Source organism: Pocillopora verrucosa, chromosome 9, assembly GCF_036669915.1.
Source record: "Pocillopora verrucosa isolate sample1 chromosome 9, ASM3666991v2, whole genome shotgun sequence".
NCBI classification, from domain to species: Eukaryota; Metazoa; Cnidaria; class Anthozoa; order Scleractinia; family Pocilloporidae; genus Pocillopora; species Pocillopora verrucosa.
In genome coordinates, this window is record NC_089320.1 from 4060710 (window position 1) to 4075061 (window position 14352).

At 38.2% G+C, this 14352-nt stretch overlaps 1 protein-coding gene and 1 long non-coding RNA gene across 4 annotated transcripts in view; one reads left to right on the forward strand and one right to left on the reverse strand.

Annotated features, from left to right (window-relative positions):
• Nucleotides 1-14352, reverse strand: part of LOC131786177 (uncharacterized) — a 62699-nt gene that overhangs the window by 36095 nt on the left and 12252 nt on the right. The gene's annotated exons all lie outside the window — the stretch shown is intronic.
• Nucleotides 10864-13198, forward strand: LOC136283226 (uncharacterized). The gene is made up of 3 exons (XR_010718653.1): nt 10864-11146; nt 12606-12745; nt 13119-13198. It is a non-coding gene; the product is annotated as an uncharacterized lncRNA (long non-coding RNA).

The window sequence follows — 14352 nt, forward strand, 5'->3', positions numbered from 1 at the left end:
TATAGGGAAAGTCCTCGGACAGTGTGACCTGCTGACAACATAGTCCAGGTGATGGTCAATTAAGCTCAAATCGAAAGTGCTAGACGTTAATTAATCTTTCATCTCATTAACTAGAGTGTCTATGTCGACATAGGAGTTTTCAGTTTCTAGAATTTCGATTAATCTTGTTCTAATGGATTTTTTAAAAGAGTTCTTGGATGAGTTTTTGAGACTAGTCAGCATCCCATTCCAGATTTTAACGCCAACACGTGAAAAGGCCTTACTTTGAACATTAAGTGCAGATTTTTTGATGTCGTACATTAAATTAGAAATGTTTTTATAATATTGGAATTCTAGCGGTAGAAGCTTCGCTTTCAAGAAAAGTGGTATGCATGCTCCCTTACTGGAGCAAAGTGAATAAGACGGAGTGCACGTTTTTGACGGACAAGAATGTTATTTAACAAGGTCTTAGATGCAGTTCCCCAAGAAGTTAATCCATACGTTATATTAGGTGCAATGAGGGACTTATAAATATCAAGAAGAGTTCGATTAGGAGCAATATCTCTTAACTTCGCAATAAGACCGACAGTTTTGTTTATTTTTGTTGTAAGGGTATTTCATGCAATTCTTATGTTCAAGGGTAATATTCTTATTTTCTTCATTGTCAGAAATATTAACTTGTAGCAGGTAATTAAGTCTTTTTCGGTATGAGCGGAAAATAACAAAGTTTGATTGCTTTCTGTTAAGTACAAGTTTATTTGCGGTTAGCCAATTGAATAGGTTGTTCAATTCAATATTTACAATTAATTCCAATGTCTTGAGATTTTCGTGAGAGTAAAGGACATCTGCAAAAAGAAAAAATTTAAGTTTCCTGGAGCAATATTGAATATCATTGACATATAGCAAAAAGAGGAGCGGCCCTGAAACGGACCCTTGGGGTACACCACACCTAACTACTTCTTTATCCGAAATAAAAGAGTTAATCTCAGTTGTTTGAGTACGATTTGTGAAATATGAGGACAGGGGATATTATGTCACAAGAGCGTTTAAGAAGTTGTGCAGAACATGAGTAAAGGCCAGATGACTTATTGTTCGGTATGGATAAAATTTCAAGCTTCACTTCATGTGGAGTAACAGGTTTGAAAAAGAATGAGGTGTCAGGTGATTTGGAGTTACAGAGATAGTCCATATAAGGATGCTCAGCCTGCGGCAGTTGCAGTCGGTGTACCCCATCCTTCAGTTGATACTATTCTTTATTCCCATCACTCTTCTGCTTGATATTGTATTGATATCGTAAGGAGAAATTCTGTCTTGGTCACTCATGAGAGTTATAGGGTTAAAGGAATTTAAATACCCATGGCTCTTTTACACCCTTAGCATCTCCATAAAAAGTGAAAAGTTTATCTAAAGTGTTATTCATTATAGCTTGAATGAAACTAACTCTCATTTATGGGTACCATGGAAGGGATTGGAAGGTAAAGTTGCCTCTTGGACACTGGAATATTCCCTGTAAACAAGAGAAAAATTGGATTGGACGGTAAAGTTGCCTCTTGAACACTGGAATATTCCCTGTAAATAAGAGAAAAATTGGATTGGAAGGTAAAGTTGCCTCTTGAACACTGGAATATTCCCTGTAAATAAGAGAAAAATTGGATTGGAAGGTAAAGTTACCTCTTAGACACTGGAATATTCCCTGTAAACAAGAGAAAAATGCCTTATTAGGATGAAAGGTTTGAAATCCATTGATAGGGTTGTTTTTGTTCACACCAGCTTATCACTGCTTCTCTCACAATGAGTATATTTGTTTGGATGTTTCCACATGATTGTAGCTTCCTCTAATATTTTTTACTTTAATATGAAGGGGCTGCTCGTAACCATAAACTGAATAATTTTGAGCAAGTAAATGGTAGTTAAAATAGAGGTGATGCAGACTAAAGAGAGAGGCTTCATCGAAACATTTTCATTTGCGTACTGATAAAGGTGACTTAAAAGGTTTTCAACAACTTTGAAACATTATTTTTACAAGTATCTGTCACACTCTGACACTTGCCAATTAGAGAGCGCGTAAGAAAGAAAAACGCAGGTACACTTTTGAAAAAACAACGGAACTAGTTTGGCAACGACTGTCGCGACATTGTTTACTTTAAAAGCAAACGGAAAGTATTATTCGCTCTCAACGACGATGAATTAGTGTGCGAAGTGTAACATCGAAAGATTACCTAAGAGAACGAGCGGTCAATTCGAACGCACACAGTGATCTTTATTGTTTTCAGATGATAGCGCTAAGACGAAATTTTCTTGATGAGAGTCACGGTTGAGGTTGCGTGCATGTGGTTCGAACTAAAAGAAAATACAACAGAACTAATCTAAGAAAAATGCGTTGCGAAATGTAACATTAACCTAACTAAAAGTGAAGCGATTGCACGGTAAACAGAATACCAAAATTATACCAATAATACATGCAAAAGGTGAACAACGTAAATGTAAAAGAAATTAAAACTTACTTTGGTCTAGCTACTAACGATAGTAAATAGCTTGCAGCGAACGGTAGCAAATAGCTTGTAGCGATTATCTAGCAGCGACGATTTAGCAGTGATGAGTTAGCAGCGATGACTAATAACGACGATGAAATAGAATCTTTACACGTGCACCGGCTTAAATAAAAATTTGATCAGAGATAACAAACTTGCTGTAATAATCATTAACTAACGAAAGACTTATTGATAAAAATGAACCGGAAAAAAATTATAATAAAGTGTATATTAACTAAGCGTTTCGTAACTAACATTCCGGCCCCTTTAAAGGCGGAACCAGCTGATTGCCTTTAACTAAAAACATAAAACAAGGTTGAAACGCTTCGGCCTAAAAACTAAATGTCAGGGTCAACTGCTAAGCATTTGATGCTGGTGTTTTTGCTTTCCATGGTTGTCAGTGACAATGCTGTTTCTCGTCCATTAATGCCAAGCTCTTCAATGAGTCCCTCTGAACAGAAAGAAGTATTGGAACCATTATCCAAAAATGCGTAGGTTTCCACAATCTTGTCGAGACCTGGTGCTTTAACCTTAAGAGGCAGTAATGCTAATCCGGCTGAGGACGCAAGTTTGCCGTCATTTTCGCCGCAGCGACTATCACCTTTTCCCTTAACATAGCCATTCAACGCTTGGTTGCTGGGTTGACTTGAGAGGTTAGTCACTGCATGTGCAGAATCGCGTCCAGTCACAGCAGGTGCATCGCAGGGATGAAGGTAGCTCGAATGAATTTCCTTACATCCGGTTACTCGACAAAAACTCTCGTTGGGGCAGGAACTAACAGCATGGCCATGAACAAGACAATTAATGCAGAGGTCTTTGGAGTGTACGAACTTGGGGCTCTCATCGAGGGATTTAGCCTTGAAATTGACGCATTGTAAGAGCCAATGATTAGAATTACAAAGCAGACATATGATTTGGATGCGTTTTTTGCTGGCTTCTTTGTTCACTTGATCGGTGCGGGCTTCGTTCCGTACGGTGACGCAGGTCGCAAAGGGGAAGGCTTCTTCTCTTTCATAGTTGATGGTGGCGTCGGAGGATGACTCGATACGTTATCGAATATAGCGTGCGTGGCTACTCTCGCTTTGGCCTTAACGAAGTCGTTCAAGTCTCTCTCTTCTGAATTTCGGTGATGCCTCCTGCAATATCACGCAATTTCAACTTTAGGCCTTAGGGCAGTCTCTTGACGATCATTCTTAGTGTTTCCGGGTTCTCGGCTTTGCTGAGATATCCAGTGTCACCAACGGTGTTCGACCATCCAGTTAGAAGAACTGAGAATCGACGTAATGCGACGCTATCTTCGGCTTTGATGGGCGGTCCATTGGTGAGCCTTTCAACGTACGTTGTCGCTATGCGATAACTTTGGCCATATCTGTCCTTCAGCAAAGTGCGCGCCTCTTGATATCCGTCTTCGGGTTTCATAGCTAGACAACTCCTCATCAACTCACGCACTTCGCCTGAGGTGTATTTTACTAAGTAATACAGGCGAGCACTGTTACTGGTCATTCTACTCTCGATTAGGTTCTCTAATGCTTGTCCAAAGGACCAATACTCAATAGGGTTGCCACTAAAGGTTGGCACTTCTGACTCCGGTAAAGTGAGGGCAAGTGTACTATGCTGTTGTTGCTGTATGAGCTCCTGAATTCGCTGATTTTGCTGGTATTGCAGGCCAATCCGTCAGTCGCGGTAAGGTCGCGGAGAACCAGTTTGACATCGTGCATGTCTTCAGCCTTGAGGGCGTCGAGCGATTTCAAGCGTGGCTTACGATCAATTTCTCCATCGTGGAACGGGACCCAGCTCTTCGCGTTAGGATTCAGAGCTTCTCTCTCTACGCGTTCTGCTTTTGGTTCCTCTTGGTCATGCTGAGGTCGAGATTCTCGTTGAACTAAACGTAGCTCATTCGGAGGTATTGGCTGCTGTTTTGCGGTGAATTCTTGAGGAGGTAGGAGTGCCACAGATTTATCTTCCTGTCTTAAAAGCGAGGCAGAATTTTCGACATAAGACGCTTCAGCTGCGCCGTAAACGAGTTCTTCTGCTTGTGCCTTTGCGATTTCTGTGTGTAGCTAGAGAGCTTTCTTCATAAGTTGTGGTGCTAGCTCCTCCTTCTGAATTGCCTCATAGCCTCGTAGATTGGCCTTTTTTTTTGCAGCTGATGCTGAAGAGGCGCGAGAGCTCGCCGCCGAACTTGACTTGGAACAACGAGAGATTTTGGAGCCCCATGAGGTGGGACGCTCGAGAAGGTACATTATTACTCGCTGAATCGTCGGGATTTATCTCGGTATCCGGCCCCGCCGTAATGGCACGTGCTGGCGATAATAATCTACCGAAGTCCTTGACGTGTTCCGATGACACTACCCAGTTACATCTCCTGTGATATCCTCTATTCCACGCTTTACTTCGAGAAAGTAGGCGTTCGACTCATCGATATCGCGAACTTTTTTTTTAGCTGCTCGTGATAAGCGGCGTAGGCGCCCTCGAATTCTTGCAGAATCTGCACCTTTCTTTGGACTAGTTCAATGTTTCCGAAATCTAACATAAGTTCGCGTATTTCATTTTGTGCTTTTGTAACGATACCTTTCTTTGCGCCTCTAGTTCTCTTTAATCTATCAAAACTTTCTGAGTCGATTCCGTCCCTGTCGAGGGTGGGATTTCGTTCTCCAATGCGTGGATTTATTTATTCGACTTCGCTTTCCTTCGACATGTTTTAAATCGATTTCCTGAGGACGTGATCGTTTGTTACATATCTTGCCGTTTGTCACGTCGTGAATTTCCACACGTGAAAGCGGGGTCGAAGGTTTGATGTGACAAATGGCTATTTCTTCAGTAACTTCGCTTAAAAACTCGAACCAAACGTGGTAGATGTAAGAATAACTGGAGATTTGCCAAACTCGAACGAATGTAACCTCAAAAGGTTATCCAAAACATCGAGCGGACAATTCAAACGCACACAGTGATCTTTATTGTTTTCAGATGCTAGTGCTAAGACGAAATTTGCTTGATGAGAGTAGCGGTTGAGGTTGCGTGCGTGTGGTTCGAACTAAAGGAAATTACAACAGAAACTAAGAAAAATGCGTTGCTAAATGTAACATTAACCTAACTAGAAATGAAGGGATTGCACGGAAAACAGAATACGAAAATTATACCAATAATACATACAAAAGGTAAATAACGTAAATGTAAAAGAAATTAAAACTTACTTTGGTCTAGCTCCTAACGGCAGTAAATAGCTTGTAGCCATTATCTAGCAGCGACGATTTAGCAGTGATGATTTAGCAGTGATGACTTAGGAGCGATGACTAAAAGCGACGATTGAAATAGAATCTTTACACGTGCACTTAAGTGGAAATTTGATCGGAGATAACAAACTTACTGTAATAATCATTAACTAACGAAAGACTTAGAAATGAATCAGATCAAAGTTATAATAAGGTGTAATTAACTAAGTGTTTCGAAACTAACACGAAGATTTACCTCCGTTCAGTAAGTAAATGGCAAGGAAAGTAACTGTAAGTAAATTCAAATATTTGATTTTGAAGTTGTGAGAGTTTGCTCGTTTGTTTACTGCATTGGCATGTGTAAATCTGGTCTTTTCTCCACAAAAACCATATTCGAATGGGACACTTCAATTAGGCACAAGGGGAATTAATGCGGCTTTTTCTTGTTGAATTCCCAAATTTCTAACTATACGGACTTGCAAAGACTCACCAAAAGGGTCTTTGTAGTAGAACTTAAAACTTCGCTCGCCTTTTAACAACGAAGAAATTGTGAGAGAATTCAGATATCAAATCAATGAAAGTTCCATCGATTAATTCAATTTTAACCAAATTCCTCACGTTTTAACTTTCTAGTTACTTTCTGTGAAGGATTCAAATTATTTACAGGCGGGTTTTAAGCTGCTTGTCAACCAATTTAATGACACTTTTTCTCATACGAATTCATTTCGAAACCAATATTTTTCTGTTCACCAAAGTGATTTGAGAGAGAAAAAAGAGAGGATCAATAAGTTATTTATCGGCTTGAGGTAGTGACCAACGTCTTTGCTTAAAAATACTGCCCAGCCGGAAAAACAAGATATTTTTATGAAAAATGGCTGCGAAGGTAGGGATGACTAGCGACTAAACACAGGAATGGCTCCGACATGTAATTGGATGATCAAAATAGTAAAAGTTAATAAGTTATGTCTTAACTCCTTGCTCGTGAATATTGATTAACCGTGTGTCTCGAAGCGGAACAATGAAATAACACTGCGAGTGAAAACACCGATTACATAACGAAAGGAAGGCAGAGCCTTTCTTTCTCATTCAGCGGGGTCTTCCAACGATATTCCGGTGATGACTAAGTCATCTGCTGACTAACTGCGCTGACTAAACTCATTTAGTCAGTTTAGGTGGACGATCAGAGACTGGAGCTATTCCTACATTTCATACCTGACAGGAATGGCTCCGACTGGTGCTTTTAATTCTTTTTTTTTTTCCTAGTGATGGCACAATCAGTCTTCGGACAGTTTTCGGCTAAAACCAGAAAGAGTAAAATGATTTTAGGAAACTTGTTCAAAACTAATGAAGACTGTTCATCACATGACGCTGTTTTGGAACGTATACATCTCGTTTGCTATTATATTACTACTGTTCTAGACAAGGTATTTATACCACGTAAATTTAAGAAAGAATTAGTGTACTGTAACATAGACCACGTTTCCTGTAAGGTACACGAGCCATCCTAACCTAATTTGCAAACTGCTTTCCAGGCACCATCTGTAATAAACCTCTTCAAATCTGCCAAGTTAGCTTCTACTGCCTCTCCGGGTATCAAAGATGCCTCGTTTGTATCCAATACGTCAGAAACAGACAGTTTAATGGCAGATTTAACCAGGTCTTCAATGGAGTAATGTTTTTCCTTAGTAAACCAGTGAAGCATTTCTTGCAACCCTACCAGAGAAATAGAAAGATGGTGAGGTGAGACAGGTGTGATAGGCAAGGAAGAAAAAATTTCAAACAGTGAAGCACAACAAACCTTGTGTGCCATCGTTTTTCCGGATGTGAAATCGACAGCTGCTTTGCTGTTGTTCTGCTCTGATTGCTCATTATTCTTCCAATTCTCAATCATCTCCATCTTCTGTTCCTTGGTTGGTTTTTCCAACCTGACATTTCTCTTCTGTGTCTTTCGTTTGGTGGAAAAGAAATGTTTCTGGAACTCAATTTTCTGATTCAGGAGCATTCCCTTTAGGTATAGCAGCCGACAGTGTACTTGTCGTATGTTTGTGCAGCACCATCGAAGTGAACAAACTATAAGAGGAATTGACACTTTTCTCTAACTGTTGCAGCGCATCTTCATCTTCACAGACTTCGACATCATCGATCATTCTGAGCAATTTCGCCTTGAGGGATTGTTTTGTCCTGTCTATGGTACTTTCCCCATTCTAGCCCACAATTCCTTTATTAAGACAGTCTCGTAGAGGTTTATCTCGTTGGCGCTGTCGTGGTATGCAGTATCACTAGATGCTTCCTGGTAGTCAGGATCCATGGAGCTATTTTCTGGGCATGGGAACTGACTAGGGTTGTCTTCAAGAAGCTACCCGCATTCAAACATCTGTTCACGACCTTACTCAATCATTAAGAATTTTATTATATGAGTGTCATCTCTCTACTTTCGCATCTCGCAGACCCCTACACGGGGATTTACTTATAATTGTTTTGATAAAAGCGCCCGGGGGAGGGGGGGTCGTACTGATCATATTATAAATATTACTGAAGAAGTACATGGCCCTGCATTAATAAAAGAGGGCTTCATTTAAAAGCATTGTAGAGTTCAATATAGGAAGAAGGTAGTAAAACGCTCTTTCAGTTTTTATCTCAGTGTGTAAATTATTTAGCCAAAACGAATGGCAAAAAACAATAAAAAAATAAAATAAATAAAATAATGAACGGATGAGTAGGAGCTATTCCTGTCAGTGGTGAAATACAGGAATGGCTCCAGTCTCTGATCGTCTGCCTGAACTGGCTAAATAAGCTTAGTCAGTGGAGCTGGTCAGTGAATAACTCTGTCATCGGCAGAGTAACGCTAAACTACCTCATTGGACAAGAAAGGCTCTGCAATCCCTTCGTTATGTTAGTAACCATTTCTTGTTTGATACATCGGTGTTTTCACTTGCATTGATATTTCAGTGTTCTACTTCAAGACACACGGGTAAACAATACTCACGAGCAAGGAGTTAAGATATAACTTATTAACTTTTACTATTTTTATCATCCAATTACAGGTTGGAGCCATTCCTGTATTTAGTCACTGGTGTAGGGATGTACTCGGTGACTTATGAAAGTGTTACCGTTGCCCGTGGGCAGAGATAGGAAAATATGGACTGTACTAAGAACCAATCAGATTGCAGGATTCGTTTCAGTGACCTCTAAGAAAAAAGTAAAAATCCCTATCCAGTGGATAGGTGTTACAAAGCATATAGCGTTATCCATCAGATAGAGATTTATTCAGTGGATAGCACCATTCAGCCTTTCAACAACCAATGCAAGGTGCTTCACCATCAGGACAAAGCACTTTTCTCTTTATTCTAGTTACTTAGAAACACTGGGAAGTCCTGGCCAATCAAGATAATGTCATGATCGAGTAAAACCATGTCACACCACCCAATAAATGCCACAGTCAGTTTTATTTAACCCTTAAACTCCCAAGATCTCATTAGTAATTCTCCTTACTGTCTGCCATACAATTCATATAATGTTAGTTTGGAGAATTTGGAATTGGATCAACTAATAATCTCCTCATTGATATTTTCTTTATTCTCTTTACTCGTCTGCTTGATATTGTACTGATAGTGTAAGGAGAAATTCTGTCTTGGTCACTAGTGGGACTTAAGGGGTTGACCTGGTCTTTTTGTTAGTTTTGAAACCAATGTCAATCAGCCTACCTTTTTATTAGAACCAATAGCAAGTTGTTAGATTCCATAGGAGTTGTTTTCTATAGATTCTAATTTTAACCCACGTGACCAGTGGAATGGGTACAATATGAAATTCCCTTACCATATCTCTGTCTTGTGACGTCTTTCAGTCATAAGGAATTATCTGAGTTCTGTCCATTTGACTGTGGCTACATATGCAAGACAAGTTTTAATTATAATGAACTTTTCATGGTGTCAATTAACTGCGTAAAACTTACAATCAGCATCCATATCACAACCTTAGGTGATTCTATTCATTAATACAAGCACCCTGTTATCGTGATCATATTCTTGTGGCCTATTAGTGGTAATGCAGGCAGTTACAGGGCAATGAAGGTTCATTTGACTTTTATTTTTCTGTCCATATTGGCAGCCTGCAAGAGCTAATGACACAACTCCTGAGAACACAACTGCAAGGCAGGAACTGAAGCAGGGGGAGAAATCAAGTGAAAGTTAAAAGGAACAAAGAGTTTTGGTGTTTCGTTCTACTTGCCATCTTCTTTCTTCCTAAAATACTTATTTTATGTCAACTACATCCTCACACATTTTTATTTTTGGTTTATGTGGGATTGAATTGGCTTCTTCACCAAAAGAGAAGAAAATGATGCTGAAAAAAACCTGAGCCAAGCTCTTTGCCTTGCAAGTCAGACTGGCAGACAACAAAATGACAATGGATGGAAATAAATGTTTGGAAGGCATGTTTCCAAAAGAGATGAGGGGAATCCCCAAACTCATGGACACTAAGATTCCCTTAACTCTTTGACCCCTAAGAGTGACCAGCATCTAATTTCTCCTTACAATATCACTCGTTAATCACACATTTAGGTCTCAAGAATAAAGGAAATGATCACCAACTTAAGCAGCTCTTGATTGATGAACAAATTCTCCTTGTCAGCACCTTAGGACATGTATGGAGAACAGTTGGGAGAATATGCATAGTAATGTTTGGGTGTAAAAAGTTTCCATTTGCAGCTTTGACTACGTGACCATCGTATTCATGGTCACGTAATATCAAACCTAAACCGTCTCCGGCCAAGAGTAAATTTGTAAAAAGACACTTCAAACGGTCCATGAAGGCCAAAAGAAATACGGCAAATGAGTTAATTTACAATTATAATTTAATTGAGATAGTTAGACCGAAAGGTAATTTGGGTATGCAGTTTTCAGAACTTTATTTACAAGTGTCACGCGTAATATAATACGTGCATGTACGGCTGTTTTTTGTCTTAAATAAATGCATTTATTAGCCTGTGTCAGGACCCCTTCCTGTGCCTAATAGCTAAGAAGGCCGTACGCACGTGTACTACGTTATGGTGTCGAGTGTACGTAACTACGGAGGTGTATTCTGTTACAGAGATTCTGCTCGAAACCACGAAAATAATCACTAGATGTTGATACACTTTATGATACATAAACACATATGTTGCCGCGTTGCACAAAATAGCGGATGAAAAACAGCACTCCACCTTTTTGAATATTTCCCGCCGTTCATGAAAATGAATTAAGCGAGAGGAATAAAAGAAGAGGCCCGTGCAATTTTTCGCAGTTTGTGCCAAAGAAGATTAGACGTAGAGGATCAAAGAAGACATCTGATTTGATTACTGCGGTCAACACCTCGACTGGTAAAGATGATTTCGAAAATCCTTCTCATCAGGCGTTGCAACCTAGACCAACTTTAGATGCTTTGCTGGTAAGTCTTAATTTTGCATGTATTAAAAATGTTTTCGATTCTGTTTTTTACAGTCATTTTAAGCTTAAGTTCTTCCAGCATGTACTCCATAAATTATATTCGGGTGTGCTACATGTCAGGAAAAGATCAGGAAAGAAGCCATGGAATTTTATTTTGAGTCATGGGAAGTTGGCATGTATAAAAAAAGTCAAGGAAAACTGATATCTGTAGTAACCAAGATATTTCTCATTCGACAGACTTTTTTTTTCCACATATATATGGGAAACTGTTTTGTTTATTAGTTGTGATGAATCACACACAATGACAGCATTAATTTTTTTATTCCTCGTTATTTTCTTTTATATTGGGTTGAAGCTTATATAATTAATACCTCCTCTTTTCCAAAGAAGATTTTACATGCATTTTTTAATTAAAAACAGATCTCTTACCATACATAGGAGTGTAAATTTCACGTAGTAAAGTAGACCTTTCTACCTAAACAAGACTCAAACCTTGGTAGTATTAATACATCGCTGTATACATACAATATAAAATATCCTAATTGCTCACCTTTGGTATTCATAATTAGTTTTGATTTTGTTCAATATTTTATATCCAATGTTTAATATTTATTTATGTTTTGGGTTCTCTGTTCTGTAGTTTCTAGTGCATCTTGTACATGTACAAGGAGGTTAGACATTCTGTGATGTGGCACAAATCGTTTGTGGTTTGTGCCCTTGAGGCACATTAAAAATGTCTGTTTTTTTATTGGTTAGCACAGTAGCTATGTAGATTACTCATAACTAGATATAATGTGGTACTTGTGCTTATGCCAAACAAAATCAATTGTTTACCTTATATATTTTTATCCTCTACCATCAAGAAGCCATATGATTGTTGAAAGAGAACCCAGGGATAACATTTAGATCTATCATTGCAAATGTGTCGAAGGCACAAGGCTAACAAATTATTTGCACTGTCATCAACAGTCACAGGAGAAAGTTAATACAAGCATATAAACTGAGATAAATAATTTATAAAAATGCTCCAATAAAATTGTTCATCCAAGTCACAGTTTTAATGTAGACAATAACTGTATCTCATGTACACATTCATTAAGTGCCATTTATTTCTGCTTATACATTAGGAGGCAACTGCAGTTCCCATCCTCTTTTTTACAGCTTCTCTTTTTTATTGCTACCAACTATTTCTCCAGCCTCCTTTAAGCACCCTCATGTGCTAGTCAAATGTTTTTTCTATTGAATTCTAACAACCTGAGTTGTGAAATGAAAGGCCCCAACTACTAGTAACAGGATTATAAGCTGTCTTCATTTAGCTATTTTGTTTTGAATCTGACCCCTGTGTCTTTGACTGTGTCCCCATGCCCCTGTGCCATAATTTTCTTCTTTGCATTTCAGTATTAAATTGAGTAATAAATTATATGTAATAATAAGTATTGTTTATTAAATGTTTCTCACAGGTTTAACTGCAGCTAGTTCTGTTTATGAGAATTGCATCCATATTGAAGCCACTGAAAAGTTGATGGAAAGCTTTGACAGGGAAAACAACGTCACCCTTTCACTTGCCAGAGACACATATTCTCATGATCACACTTACCAAGTAAGATGAATGATTTTTTTTAGCTTTTGAATGTTTAAATTTTGGAATTATTACTAACATTAATCTTGCTTTTGTCAACATTTTCTGGTTATTTTTCACTCATCCTAATGATTTTGTTTTAAGTTAAATTATGTTAAAACATAATTTGTGTATTTAAACAGCTAGGTCCCCTTCAAAGTAGAGCTATTTGTGAATCTTAGGTTATTATATTCTTGGAGAAATTACAAGTGCATTATTTGCTGTAAGTTGCTGTAAGTAGCTGTAAACATCATATTTTCCATTTGTATCTGTTATTTAAGTAAAGACTATCTGAAATGATTGTAGCATTTCCACAGTCTACTTGCTTGTTGTTCTTGCTGTCTTTCTATCTCAGGAGGAACATCATGATTCGTTGCCTTTGAATGGGAATAATTTTACAATTTTTGTATGTGGAAATAAACAGCATGGAGTAGTTGGCCTCCAAGGTGCACTTACATGTATCACGTGCTTTATCTGTGATCACCAGTGTCACAACTGTGGACATGTAACAAAAGTAGCAGAATCTGAGGAAATAATGGGACATGAAATGCCTGATTTTCTGGTCGATTTGTTTGCTGAGAGAAATTTTCAAGAGTCTACTGAATCAGTTGCAGCAGCCACCACTCATAAAGAGTGGAAAATAAGATCAGTATCTTGTAAAAAAAATACTATTCCATCTATCAACAACACAAAAAAAAGTATTCTCTCTGGAAGATGTTCTTTGTGGCAAAATGTCAACTACTGATTTGGTGCTGCTTACTCCCAACTTGTCTCCCTCCTGCCCAAAGTGTTCATTGCAATGCATTAGTCAGACTACACAAGCTTTGAGCTTTTTGAAAAAGCAGACATGACAATGTGAACATAAGAAATTCCTTGCATGAATTATCTTATCTCATAAAGTGTTCAAGTAGTGTTCACTATCATGAATGGGATAGAAATGACTGAAAAATGAAAACCATACAGGGAAGGTTGTCCAGGTAATGTGAAAATTTCATTCAGATTTCAAACCAATTGATTGGATGATAGCTGTCGACAGCCTGGCATGAGGCATCCATCAGGAGGAAAACCCTCAGCTGACAGTGAGCCAAGTAAATTATTGTTATTATTTTGCCTCAGCTCAAGGTGAATACAGATGGACTGCTAAAAACCAACACAAGGTTTTTGTATAGCTCTAGCACAGATATTTTTCAGCCATGGATGGCAACCAGAACTCAGAAATGTTCTCCACTTTGTTGCATAATTATTACTGACTTTTCATTTGTAGTCTTTTTTTTTAATTTCTAAAACTGGAGCTTTCAAATTTGTAGGTGAAGTTATCAATACATCAAAAATAACAACATCCACCTTCCAGTTGTTGTCCAGGGATGAAACTACTTGTCTGTGCTTAAGCTCCCTATTTACAATAATAATATAACTTAAATATATATATTATCCAAGCATCAATGTTCTGAATACAATATGAAAAGGTCCATACCTGTGGCTACTAACACATCATGTATGAGTAATTTTACGTCATCTTATCATTAAATTTTTGTAATAAGCAAATAATGATTTCTGTATGTTTCATTTCAGTGTTATATTATACTTGT